This window comes from Narcine bancroftii, chromosome 5 (genome assembly GCF_036971445.1).
Source record: "Narcine bancroftii isolate sNarBan1 chromosome 5, sNarBan1.hap1, whole genome shotgun sequence".
In the NCBI taxonomy this organism is placed as follows: Eukaryota; Metazoa; Chordata; class Chondrichthyes; order Torpediniformes; family Narcinidae; genus Narcine; species Narcine bancroftii.
Window position 1 is genome coordinate 49,353,838 of NC_091473.1, and position 13,666 is coordinate 49,367,503.

The following is a 13,666-nucleotide window of genomic DNA, read 5'->3' on the forward strand; positions in this document are numbered from 1 at the left end:
AGACTCTGAAGCATGAACACTGCCTGCTTTATTGGAAAAGCAGTTAGGTAGCATAACAGTTGGCATTGCGAATCCAATGTGAATGATTGAGGCTCATGCATGTGATTTTTAAAAAAATCACATGATGAATTCACACTATGATTTCACATTCTCTAAAGAAAAAAAATGTCATTTGGCAGTGTTCTAAGTAATTGCCCCACCAGGTGTAATCACCTAAACCAGAAGATCTTAGTCTAGTTTCTGACCTGGCTTGATTTTGTTGAAGTACCGTAAGTGGATACTATACTCCTTTAGTACTTGGAAAATAATCAAGAAATAAAAGCATTAAGAGCTCACTCTCCTTTGAATCCTGCAAGGCCATGGGACAGGCAAAGATAGGGAAAAAAAAATCACATTTTCTGATGTTCAAGTGCCTTACTGATGCCATGGAAATATCCATGAGCTGGCAATACCTCAGCCAGCAGCTGATGGAACACAGGCATTTGCAGGACTACACTGCAGCAAAAGTCTATCCCTTCAGACCCAAGAGAGAGTGACAATAAATAGTCAGGAGAGGAAATTATGTAAAACACCTGATAATCTGAAACAGATGTTGCTGGAGCAATGGCAGCTGTCATCTGTAGATTGCTTTTCTGCAAGCACAAATGAACCCACAGTTGTAAAGGAATTTTGAATTCATTGGAGGCGTAGTTTTTTTTCAAAGAATTGTTATTGTTATTTTGATTACCTCTGAAGTATGACCTCCAAAATATTTCCAGCATTTTCCATTTATATCCTTAAAGGGAACAGAGGGTAGCTCGAGGTGATATTTGACCCTAACTGAGATTGCAGAATAAGCAAAGCTAATCTTACACATCATTTGTTCTGCTTCAAATTAAAATGTATATTCTACACAAAAGTTTGATCATTGGGACTATATATATGCAAAATATCACTCAAAATAACTGTTTCATCGAATAACGGATGTATATTCGTGCGAGTGCTGATAGGGCAACAGCTGTTGGTGGCAGGGAAAGCAAAAAGAAGATGAATAACAATTCAAAAAAGGATGCTGGTTAGAGGGGTGAGAAGGAGCTGGCGGGTGGAGAAGAAAAGGTCATTTTCAGGCTGCGGCACTGAGTTTTCAAACTGACACAAGGCAAGGGTCCATAAGGGTGGCTGGAATTCCAAGGCCTCAAGTACTATCCTCAGAGGAGAGATGGAGTTGCCTTGGAGTTTAGAAGAATGGGGGATGGATGTTATAGAAACAGAAAAAAAATTGAAAAGAATTGATAAAATTAAACCAGGGAGATTGTTTCCACTGGCAGGTGAGACCAGATCGGGGAACACAGCCTCAAGATTCAGGAAGTAAATTTAAGACAAAGATAAGAGGAAACTGTTCTCCCAGACAGGAGTGAACCTGTAGAATTCCCTGCCCAAGGAAGCAGTAGAGCCTGCTTCTTTGAATGTATTTAAGACACAGATACTTTTGAAGAATAGGGAAATTAAGGGTTATGGGGAACAAGAGTGTAAGTGGAATTGAGTCCACAGCCAGATCAGTTGTGACCTTATTAAATGGTGGAGCAAATTCAACAGGCCCGATGGCCAACTCCTGCTCTTATTTCTAAAGTTTGAAATGAGGACCATTTGCCTCTGCTCAGTTGGATGTTAAAGGACCCAGAGAGGTATTTGATCAAATAAACTCTCTCCTCATGATATTCTTGCCAACATCCTCCCCTTATCAGTATTAGTATTGACATTTCTGTCTCTCTTCTGCATTTATATGATAGTGTCCTTTTGCCTCTGTTGCTCTTGCCATGAGATACCATCAAACTTCGGTTTAAAAGCTTTAAAGACAAAAGCAGAAAGAGAAATTAAACTATTTTTCTGAGTTTCTACCTTTTTCTATTTTATACTCCAATACAATCCCAGTAAACTCACAAACTGGGGACTCATTGATGGAATTAGAATCACAACATCTGATCATTTACTTATATCTTCATTTTGAACATGGAACAGACATGAACACAGCATCAAAAATTTGTTGGCAGACACAGTGGGTTGAGCATCTTCAGTGGGTTTTGATCTGGAATCTTTTTTTTTCCACAGATCCTGCTCATCCCACTGAGTACCTCCATCAGATTGTGTTTGAGTTCAGAGTCCAGCATTCTGCAAGCTCCTGTGTGTTTCAAATGTGGCCTGAAGAAAGTGCTGCAAATATGACTTTTATTCTCAGTGGTCTGACAGATGGACACAAGCATGTATTATATTTGTGTTACAGTGAGCTGTGGACTTGCATCCCAGGATCCTTCTGTACATCAGTACTTTTAAAGGCCCTGCCATTTACTGTATAGTTTACTTTTAAATTTGACCTCCTAAAGTGAAACAACTCACATCTGTCATTAAGCATTTAAACCAATTAAGAATTCTATCAAATATTCTCTTGGCCATTATGGCACATGCATTCTTATTCCTTGACTAACTTGGATTTATGTTATCAAGCCAAACAACACAGAAAAAAAAAATCTTCTGCCCACTCTCTCCACACCAAACATCAAGTATCCATCTTGGCTAATTGTATTTATCAGTGGTTGGACTGTAATCTTCTATACTTTGGCAATTCAAATGATCTTTGAGGCACTTCTTAAATTCAATGGGCACCACACATAAGGCAGGACTGCTGAGGAAATAGTAGACCAAATGGGCCCTTATACTGACAAAATGTTTCAAGCAATGTCTTGCCTTAAACAACATTGGAGCAAAAAAGCATGATAGCTCATGGTAACATCTCCAGTGCAAATTCTGGTATCCATCAGATATTATGGTTGCAGTCATGTCCTTACCTGCATCGGGAGCAGGGCCAGTAACTGCTAATAACGGATCTGGGGTAATGTAGTATGTGAGGATCAGTTCGGAAATCAGATGGATCTCGGTTGCAGGAGGAGGGGATTGAGAGCATTGAGATGATCCGTATAGTGGAGAGTCAATGAAAAGTTCAAAGGGGTATGGCTGGGTAGTGTTTTGTGGGATGAAGAATTCATTGTTGTGTCTGAGAAGAATAAAGGAAGTCAACTTCACTTTGTACTGAAGAAAGAGTGAATGTATTCTTTTGGTTGTGGTATTTAATGTAAATTATAGCTGCTACAAGTGGTGACCCCGATAGTTCACAGTACCTTCTAGTTAAAAATGGAAAGAGATGAGGATAAAGCCCTTACAGGAGTGGTCGGGGAGGTCAAGCTGGAGGTTCTTTCCCCCCCCCCACCCTTTTATTAACAATGCACTAGCATGGTTCACAATCCTCAAGACAAAATTCAGTTTACTTGTGGCTCATCTTCCAGAGCAGGTTGCCCGTGAAGTGGAAGATATTCAAGCTAATCCAGACAGTATCCTCCCTTACGACATCCTTAAGGCTGCTATCCAGAGCACACTCAGCTGTCTCAGGAGGCTCGTATTGCCAAATTGCTAACAACCAACAGCCTAGGGAAAGCCGTCATGAATGCTGAGAAGAAGGCACAGGCTGGCTGGGGCAGACCCTATTGAAGGGGATGTGTGGAAGCAGAGAGTCCTCCAAAATTTATCTCGTCAAGTTCAAGGATACTTAGTGAGTGTCTTTTGCACGTCTACCCTTGACAAGTTGGCGAGACGTGCGGACCTCGTTATGTCCACGATCTCTGCAGTAAAGATAGAATATTGGCCACTCCCCCCCCCCCCCCCCCCCACCGTCAGAAGGTGTAAACGGAGTTGGAACACCTGCTTACTGCATCTCGTCAACCAAGGATTACTGAACTGGAGCAGCAAACTATGCAAGTCCAGGCTTTGACCACCCAATGGAATTACTCCCTTAGGCTTGATTGGAGTTATGCTGGTCGAGGATGTGGTAGAGATGACAGCAGCATATTTATCAGAAGCACTGGAAATTTGGCACTGCCACTTGTCGTGCCAGCCACCTTGCAACTTCTACATATAGCATCCGGGAAACGACCAGGTCCAGAAGTCGAACTTCGGCCACTGTCTCTTTTTCATAGACAACCCCTCGGGTGTTCAATTTCTTGTCAATTCTGATATAGGAACTTCTGTGGTCCCTCCAACCCCTGAAGAGCACAAACCCCCGAATACAGTGGTTCTCAACCTTTTTCTTTCCACTCACATACCACTTTAAGTATTCTCTATGCCATAAGTACTCTGAGATTAGTAAGGGATTGCTTAAGGTGGTATGTGAGTGGAAAGAAAAAGGTTGAAAACCACTGTTCTAATTGATTCGTTATGTGCACGGTTTCATAACTCCTAAGGAAATGGGCCAATGACAATTTTTCTCAACCAAAATATTTCAATAACAATTGGGTCTAGAGCAGTGATTCTCAACCTTCCCTTCCCACACAGACTATATAGATATGTTTTTGGGAGATAAACTGGGAAAAGTTTATCTTGTTGAAGGCCCAAGAGCCTTTGCAAGAGCTTTGTAGAGTGCCCAAGAGACTTCACTAATGGATTGTTGTTTATAAGGCAACAGATGAAAGAGCTTGTCGGAGCCGCCTTCTGACTGGAAGGGGAACTTGCTGTTCTAAGAGGGTCATGTGGTTTTGCAAGCAGAGAGAGTAGATAATCATGAACTCAACACCAACTACAGTCTCAACTCCAAGGAATGTAGATGACTGAGAGGGGATTTGATAGAGGTATTTAAAATTATGAAGGGAATAGATAGAGTAGACGTAAATAGACTCTTTCCCCTGAGGGCAGGGGAGGTTGGAACAAGAGGGCATACGTTAAGGGTAAAGGGGCAAAACTTTAGATGAAATATTAAAGGATGCTTTTTCACTCAGAGAGTGGTGGCAGAATGGAATGATCTTCCAAAAGAGATAGTTGCGGCAGGGTCCCTTCTGTAATTTAAGAGAAGGTTGTTTCTGTACATGGAAGTGAGGGGTTGGCGTGGACTTGAAGGGCCGACATGGCCTTTTTCCACACCGTAAACAGTTATAAGGTTATAGTTAACAGGCTTCCTCTCACATGGACATCAGTTTTACAGTGTTACAGCCAGCAACAGCAGTTGGTACTGGAACAGGACAAGCTGTCAAGCTTGTGGAAAACCCCATTTGGAAGACGGATTGTGAGTGCTTTGTTCAGCCTGGTCAAAGCCCTTGTGCTTCATGCAAGAGGAGAGGACTGGCTGCCTAATGTTTCACTTGGAATGAGAAACAAAAAGGAACTCTGCGATGTCCTGAAAGAAAGAGATTATCATCTGGAAAACCCTGAAGGGGGCAAGTTTCATCAGCAAGACACTGGAGTGGCTAATTAAAAAGGAATCAGTTGTGGATGTACTGGAACAACAAATCTCTCTTTCTAAACCGACAAGAACCTTCCTGAGTGGTAACCTTTCAAGCACCAAAGCCTGGTGAACTTCATAAATATTCAATTCTGTGCACAGTATAAGAATTGCCTGCAACCAGTGAACTTGGAGGAATGAGAAATGAGATTGGACTGTGAACCAAAGAATTTTTCTGAACTTACACACACATTACATGTGCTTAGAATTAGAAGGGGGTTAAGTTAGGTTAGTTAAGTCAATCGTGATAAATTAAAGTGTGATTCTGTTTTCATGTTTAAAGATAATTAAAAGCAACTTTTGTTTAAGTACACATTTGTCTTGGTGAATATCTATTGCTGCTGGGTTTATAGGTCCTCTGGGCTCGTAACAACACAATATTCCAAATTTGGCTTCACCAATGTCTTTACCATAACATCCCAGCTCCTATACTCAATACTTTGATTTATGATGGCCAGTAAGCCAAAAACTCTCTTTACAACCCTATCCACCTGTGATGCCACTTTCAGGGAATTATGTATCTGTATTCTGAGGTCCCTCCATTCTACTGCACTCCTCAGTGCCTTACCATTCATCGTGTGGGTCCTTACTTGGTTTCTCCTTCCAAAATGAAACAGCTCACACTTGTCTACATTAATTCCCATTTACCATTTTTTTAGCCCATTTTTCCAACTAGTCTGACAACAATGCCTACAATCTTAGTTTTATCTGCAAACATGCTCATCCAATTTACCACATTATCATCCAGATCAATAGCTCCAGCACCAATCCCTGAGGCACACCACTAAGTCACAGGCCTCCAGTCCTCCAGTCTGAGAAGCAATCATTCACCACTACTCTCTGGCTTCTCCCATTCAGACTTTATTGAATCCAGTTAACTATTTCACCATGAATATCTAGTGTCTGAGCATTCCTGACTAACCTCCCATGTGGGACCTTGTCAACGGCCTTACTAACATCCATGTAGGCAACATCCATAGCCTTTTCTTTGTCAACTTTCCTGGTAATTTCCTCAAAAAGCTCTACAATATTGATTAAACATGACCTACTACATACAAAGCCATGTTGACTATCCCTAATCGGTTTCTGGCTATCGTAATAATTGTATAATTGATCTCTTAGAACACCTTCCAATAATTTATTTACTATTGACATCAGGCTCAGCTGGCTATAATTTCCAGGGTTTCTTTTGGAGCCTTTTTTTAAATAACAGAACAACATGAGCTCCCCTCCAAACCTCCAGCACCTCACCCGTGGCTAAGGACATTTTAAATATTTCTGCAGTGCCCCTACAATTTCTACACTAGCCTCCAAAAGGTCCAAGGGAATATCTTGTCAGGTCCTATGGATTTATCCACCCTTATTTTCTTTTAGACAGCAAGCACTTCCTCCTCTTTAATCTGTATAGGTTCCATGACCTCACTGCTTATTTTCCATACTTCCAACATCTCTGTGCCTGTTTCCAGAGTGAATACTGATTGAAAACAAAACATTTAATATCTCCCCCATCTCTTTGGCTCCAGACAAAGTCGACCACTCTGATCTTGAAGGGGACAAATTTTGTCGCTTATTATCCTTTTGCTCTTAATCTACCTGTAGAAACCCTTAGGATTTTTCTTCGCATTGTCTGCCAAATCAACCTCTCAAAATGCAAACTTTCACACAATCTCATGTATTTTTTTTTGCCTTCCCGATTTCTTTCTTGAGATTTTTCTTGCATTTTTTAGACTCTTCAAGTACCTCATTTGCTCCATGTTGCCAATATCTGTTATACACCTCTCTCTTCTTCCAAACAAGATGCCCAATATCCTTCGAAAACCAAGGTTCCTTATGCCTGTTAACCTTGCCTTTAATTCTGACAGGAACATACAAACTCTGTACTCTAAAAATTTCATCTTTGAACATCCTCCACTTACCTTAAACATCCTTGCCTTAAAACAACTTATCCCAATCCACGGATTCTAGGTCTTTTTTCATTTCCTCAAAATTAGCCTTTCTCAAATTTAGAATCTTAACCCGAGGCCCAGACCTATCCTTTTCCATAATTAACTTGAAACTAATGGCATTACTATCACTGGACCCAAAATATTCCCCTACACATACTTCTGTCACCTGTCCTGTCTCGATCCCTAAAAGGTACCTCTACATATCGATTTAGAAAATTTTCCTGAGCACATTTGACAAACTCCAAGCCATCCAGCCCTTTTACAGTATCGGAGTCCCAGTCAATATGTGGAAAATTAAAATTCCCTAATATTACAACCTTATGTTTCCTGTAGTTGTCTACAGATCTGCTCCTCCAATTCTTGTTGACTATTGGGTGGTCTATAATACAACCTCATGTGTGTTCCTCAGCTCCATCCATATAGCCTCAGTAGACCAGCCCTCTGGTGTGATCTGCCTGAGCACACCTGTGATATTTTCCCTGATGTGCAATGCCACTCCTCCCTCTTTCAACCCCCTCCGTTCTATCACGTCTAAAGCTACGGAAGCCCAGAACATTGAGCTGCCAGTCCTGCCCATCCTGCAACCAAGTTTCACTAATGGCCTCAATGTCATAATACCATGTGCCAATCCTCACTTTATGCTTGTCTGCCTTTCTAACAATACTCCTTGCATTGAAATAGATGCACTTTAGAAAATTTCCACAACGTATAAACTGTTGACTTCTAACGATGCATGCAATTTTCACATCATCTTTTTCCTCCTCCACTCCTCTATCTGCTCTGGCAGTCTGGTTCCCATACCCCTGCAAATCTAGTTTAAACCCACCAGAGGAGCACTAGCAAACCTTCCCACAAGGATATTAGTCCCCCTCCATTTCAGATGCAAACTGTCCTGTCGGAGCAGATCCCACCTTCCCTGGAAGAGAGCCCAATGATCCAGAAACCTGAAGCCCTCCCTCCTGCACCATGTCTTTAGCTACGTGTTAAGCTGCATTATCCTCCTATTTCTAACCTCACTAGCATGTGGCACGGTTAGCAATCCTGAGATCACAGCCCTGGAGGTCCTGTCCTTCAACTCACTGAACTCTCCTTGCAGGTCCTTCTCATCTCTCCTAGCCACGTTATTGGTCTCTACATGGACCACAACATCTGGCTGCTCACCCTCCCTCCTGACAATGTTGTGAACTTGATCTGAGATATTTTGGTGCAGCTCAGACATTCCAGCGGGTTATGGACCACATACTTTCCGGCCTTAATTCTGCTTATGTCTATATCGACCATGTACTTGCAGCAAGTGTTGATGAAGAGGAACACAAGTACCATTTTATATTGCTATTCCAGAGACTTGATGAATTTGGCATTGTGATCAATTGAATAAATGCATTTTTAATTTTTGGGACATAAGTTTACCTGGTGCGGAATTTTGCCCGATGAAACAAAAGTACAAAAAATTTGAGATTTTCCTATACCTGTTATGTTTGGCCAATTACAATATTTTTTAGGAATGATGAATTTCTATCACAATTTCCTGATTAATTCAGCAGTGTCTCTCTTCCCAAACAACTTAAGGGTCCGATAAGTCCGTTTCTTAAAAAAACATTGAATTTGGGCGATGATGCCATTTCTTCAGTATAAGGGAATTAGGGGTTACAGAGAGAAGGTGGGGACAGGGTACTGAACTTTAAGATCAGCCATGATCTCATTGAATGGCGGAGCAGGCTCGAAGGGCTGAATGACCTACTCCTGCTCCTATCTTCTATGTTTCTATGTGCTTTCAACTATGTGAAGACAGCACTTGCTTGTATACCAAAGCCTAATGCTTTGCTCTCTCTTACCACAGATGTCTCCTTCAGTGCCCTTGATGCGTGTTGGAACAAAGAGTCAGTGGGAAATTGGAATCTCTGCCATTCTTTTCAACCAAGCTGTCACTGGCTCAAGCAAAATACAGTACATTCAGATGGGAACTCCTAGCCATATGTCTCCTAGTGAATTATTGCTGTTTTTTGTTGGAAGGTCGCCCTTTCACCATTTATACGGACCACCAGCCTTTTACGCATACAACCATGCATCTCTACTCGCCACAGGAAATCGACACTTGGACTTCATCTTACAATTTTCCTCGGAAACACAGCACATCTGAGGGAAGGCGAATGCCATGATTGACACCATGTCCTGGCGCGACATTGAGGGCTTACATACGACAGCTATCATTGATTTCACTGACATGGCTCATGCACAACACGCTGATCCCAATCTAATCCATTATCACTGGATCAATACAGGTCTCCACCTACAAGTTGTGCACCTGCATGAATCACATAAAACACTGGTTTGTGACTTTTCCCACAGGGAGACCTAGGTCTTTTGTGCCCATGGCAATGTGGTAAGAGATTTACAAGGCTCTTCATAAACTGTCTCATCCTGGTAGAAGAGCATTCATTAAACTAATTATGAAACACTTTATTTGGCCTCACGTTTATGGGTAAGAACCTGCTTGCCATGCCAATGCTCAAAAGTCTCCAGACACACAAAATCTAGGCTGGGAGATTTTGCTGTTTCAGATTCCCTTTTCCATCATGTGAACCTGGACTTGGTAGGTCTGCTTCTACCATCCAGAGGATACATTTATCTACTCACATGTGAGGATCAGTCTAGCAGCTGCCAGGAGGCTATTCTCTGAGGAGACAATCGCTCGGGCTTTCATGGATCATTGGATTCTGTCTTTCAGTGTTCCAGGCACCAGTGTGATGAACCAAGGGTCTCAGTTTGAGTCGGTGTTGTTCTGAGCTCTCCTGATCTTTTGAGCACTACCCACATTCAAACTATGGCCTATCATCGGCAGGCTGATGACCTCACTGAGTTTCCACTGCCAACTGAAAGCAGCATTGACAGCCAGTGGAAATGCATTACTGTGGAATGACCTTTTGCCCATGGTTCTCCTTGGCATGCATACTGCTGTAAATCTTGTATGTCTAATCTTGGATGTTCAGTGGCAGAAATGCCATATGGCACCACACTGACTCTGCCCGGCGAGTTTGCAATTCCAGCTCTGGGGATGGTGCTCTAAGATCTGGTGAGTTATGTGGACCGTCTTTGGGAAACCATGTGGTTGCTCAGACCAACACCTAAATGCATCACCTGCACTGTATATATCAGATGATTTACAATGCTGTAAGGATGTCTTCCTTCGACACGACTCTGTTTGCAGACCACTTCAACCCGTTTACAATGGACCTTTTGAAGTCTTACAACACCTCCCAAAGACTTTTGTGAATCGCAGAAATGAGAAAGCTTACACGATCTCCACTGACAGATTGAAGCCAGTGAACATCAATGATCCATGTTCAGTGTCACTTCCAATACCAAAGGAACAGTTGCACCCCTCCCAGTCGGAGCATACACTGCCCACCTTGCAGTATTGTATCAAGTCAGGCCGGACTGACATCCGTCCAGATTGTAACATAGCGAGACAGATCCAATCAGTTGCCTCCTGGCGTGGCTCAGAGGCTGATGTGGAGGGGGGGTGGTGGGGGGCTGTCACTGTCACTGTCACGTACTTACCTGCGTCAGGAGCAGTGCTGGTTGCCGCTGTTGAAGTATCCGGGGCAACACGCGGGAGTAGTAGCACGCATGCGGGGGTCAGTTCAGAAAGCTGCGTCAGGAGCAGTGCTGGTTGCCGCTGTTGAAGTATCCAGGGCAACATGCGGGAGTAGTAGCACGCATGTGGGGGTCAATTCAGAAAGCTGCGTCGGGAGCAGTGCTGGTTGCCACTGTTGAAGTATCCGGGGCAACACGCGGGAGTAGTAGCACGCATGCGGGGGTCAGTTCAGAAAGCTGCATGCACTGTGATGGATCTCTAATGCAAGAGGAGGAGATTGAGAGTATTGAGATCACCCGTGTGGCGGAGAGCCAACAAAAAGGTCAGGGGATTTTGGCTGGGTGGTGTTTTGCGGAATGAAGAATTCATTGTTGTGGCTGAGAAGAATAAAGAAAGTTGACTCCATTTTGTACTGAAGAACCAGTGAGTTTGATTGTGGTATACCAGGTAAATTATAGCAGCTACATTATTGTCCAGGCAAGCAGCAGCATTAATCTTGCGCTAACGTGTACTATTGAAGGCTGGATATTCACCACCTAAACCTGTCTGTTATTTCCATTAATGTTGTTCACAGATTAAGAGGATCAATGTCAGATCTCTCAAGTGCAACCAACACTTCAGAAGGATCTGAAGTACACCATTTGTGGAGAAACTTTGACTGACACTGTGTATATTCAAGAGGGAAATGTTTGTGTGTATTTTGGTTAGTATGGTTCATAGTGTGAAAAATTTAAAAAAATTAAAAAAAGAATAACAACAACAGGTTTTATGAGAAGAATAAAGCATAGCGCCTGTCATTACTGAAGGATAAGTTATTAGTCTCAGCAATTAAAGAAAATGGAAACAGATTGAGTGCATGAATTTAGGACTGCTTCTCACATTGAGAACAAAGGTTAGCAGTGAATTTTTCTTTATTCTTGTCATTAACTTCTGCTAGTAAGTGTACTAATGGTTATGAAATAAAAGTATTTAAAAAATCACATTCTTATTGCTGATTGGATGCAAAGTGATATGATTTTACAACATAGAAGAGTACTGCATAGGAACAGACCCTTCAACCCACAGTGTCTGCACTGAATGAGTTCAACCAAACTAAAACCTTGCTGCATGCATACCCTCCATCCCTGCATATTCATGTGTCCATCTAAAAACCACTTAAACATGACAAATGTATATGTTTCCATCAGTACACCTGGCAGTCCGATCCTCTTGATGTGTTAACACTGATGTTCCAGTCTCTGTTAAAAAAAAATTGCCCTACATATCCATTTTAAAATTTCTCCCATTCACTTTAAACACATCCTCTCATATGTGACATTTTTACCCTGGGAGAAAGATTCGGATTGACTTACCCTATCTATGCCTCTCATTATTTTATAAATTTCTATCAGGTCTCCCCTCGAAGCTGTCACTCTCTCTATGGAGTTTGTTCATTTTCACGTGACGACGTGGGTTTCCTCTGGATATTCTGGTTTTCTCACACATTCCCAAATGTGCAGGGTTTATATGTTAATTGGTCACTTGGTACATTGGGGATTCAAGGGCCAGAAGGGTCTACTATCATACTGTATCGCTAAATTAAAATAAATTAAAACATAGTTTGGCATGAACACTATTGTTGCAACATGCCACCAGTTTATATTGAATGGATTCCATTAATCTGACATTCCTATTGTCACATTTATTTTTGCACCTGATCAACCAGTTTTCATAAAGGTTCAATGACCGATACCAAGTTTACTTCTTTCCATAGTTGGTACCTCACCAAATAAGTACATGAACTTATAACTTATATACTCACAAAGTTAAAAAAAACTCAAGCTCTATGACTACATATTAACAAAATTAAAGAACAACACCACCTTTGTTCTCTATGCTGCAAGAACTGGGGTTTTCCAGTGGCTAACCATTTTAATTCCATGCCCCATTCCCACGCCGACAAGTCTGTTCAAAGTTTCATGCATTCCAAACCAGGTGCACCCACAAATTAAAGGAACAACACTTAATATTCTATCTGGGCACTCTTCAACCAGATTACATTAACATCATCCTCTCTGGTTTCTGTTAGGCTCCTCCCCTGTCTACCTCTCTTTCCCCTATCCCTGTCTTCTTTCCACCAGTTCCCCACCCCCTTCCTTATCCATTCAGAGCGCTACGCGCCATTACTTCTCAGTTTTTTTCCTTCTGCTCTCCCACCCATATCCACCAACGACCTGTTGGCCTATGCTTTTGCCCCTGCCCCTTCTTCCCTCACCCACCCCCCAACTTTTTATTCTGGCACCTGCTATACACCTTTGCTTCCTATGGATGCTGCATGACCTGCTGAGTTTGTGTATTGTACTACAATCACAGCACCTGCAGACTTACCCATTTAACATTTTTTTATACATACAACCGTTTTGAGTTTTGAGTTTTGTGTGCCCGATGGAGATGTGGGGGGGCTGGTAGTCATTTCATCACCATTTCATCAGATGCAAGGATAGACAACAGACTCGCCAAGGCAAATAGCGCCTTTGGAAGACTACACAAAAGAGTCTGGAAAAACAACCAACTGAAAAACCTCACAAAGATAAGCGTATACAGAGCCGTTGTCATACCCACACTCCTGTTCGGCTCTGAATCATGGGTCCTCTACCGGCATCACCTACGGCTCCTAGAACGCTTCCACCAGCGTTGTCTCCGCTCCATCCTCAACATCCATTGGAGCGCTTTCATCCCTAACGTCAAAGTACTTGAGATGGCAGAGGTCGACAGCATCGAGTCCACGCTGCTGAAGATCCAGCTGCGCTGGATGGGTCACGTCTCCAGAATGGAGGACCATTG

The 13,666-nt window shown here is 42.3% G+C and overlaps 1 protein-coding gene and 1 long non-coding RNA gene across 6 annotated transcripts in view; one reads left to right on the top strand and one right to left on the bottom strand.

Annotated features, from left to right (window-relative positions):
• Nucleotides 1-9,708, top strand: part of LOC138763364 (uncharacterized) — a 28,221-nt gene extending 18,513 nt beyond the window's left edge. Inside the window, exon 2 of the long non-coding RNA XR_011357512.1 lies at nucleotides 9,086-9,708. This is a non-coding gene — a long non-coding RNA (uncharacterized lncRNA). The remainder of the gene's footprint in view (nucleotides 1-9,085) is intronic.
• LOC138763362 (MICOS complex subunit mic25-like) overlaps nucleotides 1-13,666 on the bottom strand; it is a 680,065-nt gene that overhangs the window by 329,406 nt on the left and 336,993 nt on the right. The window lies entirely within an intron of this gene.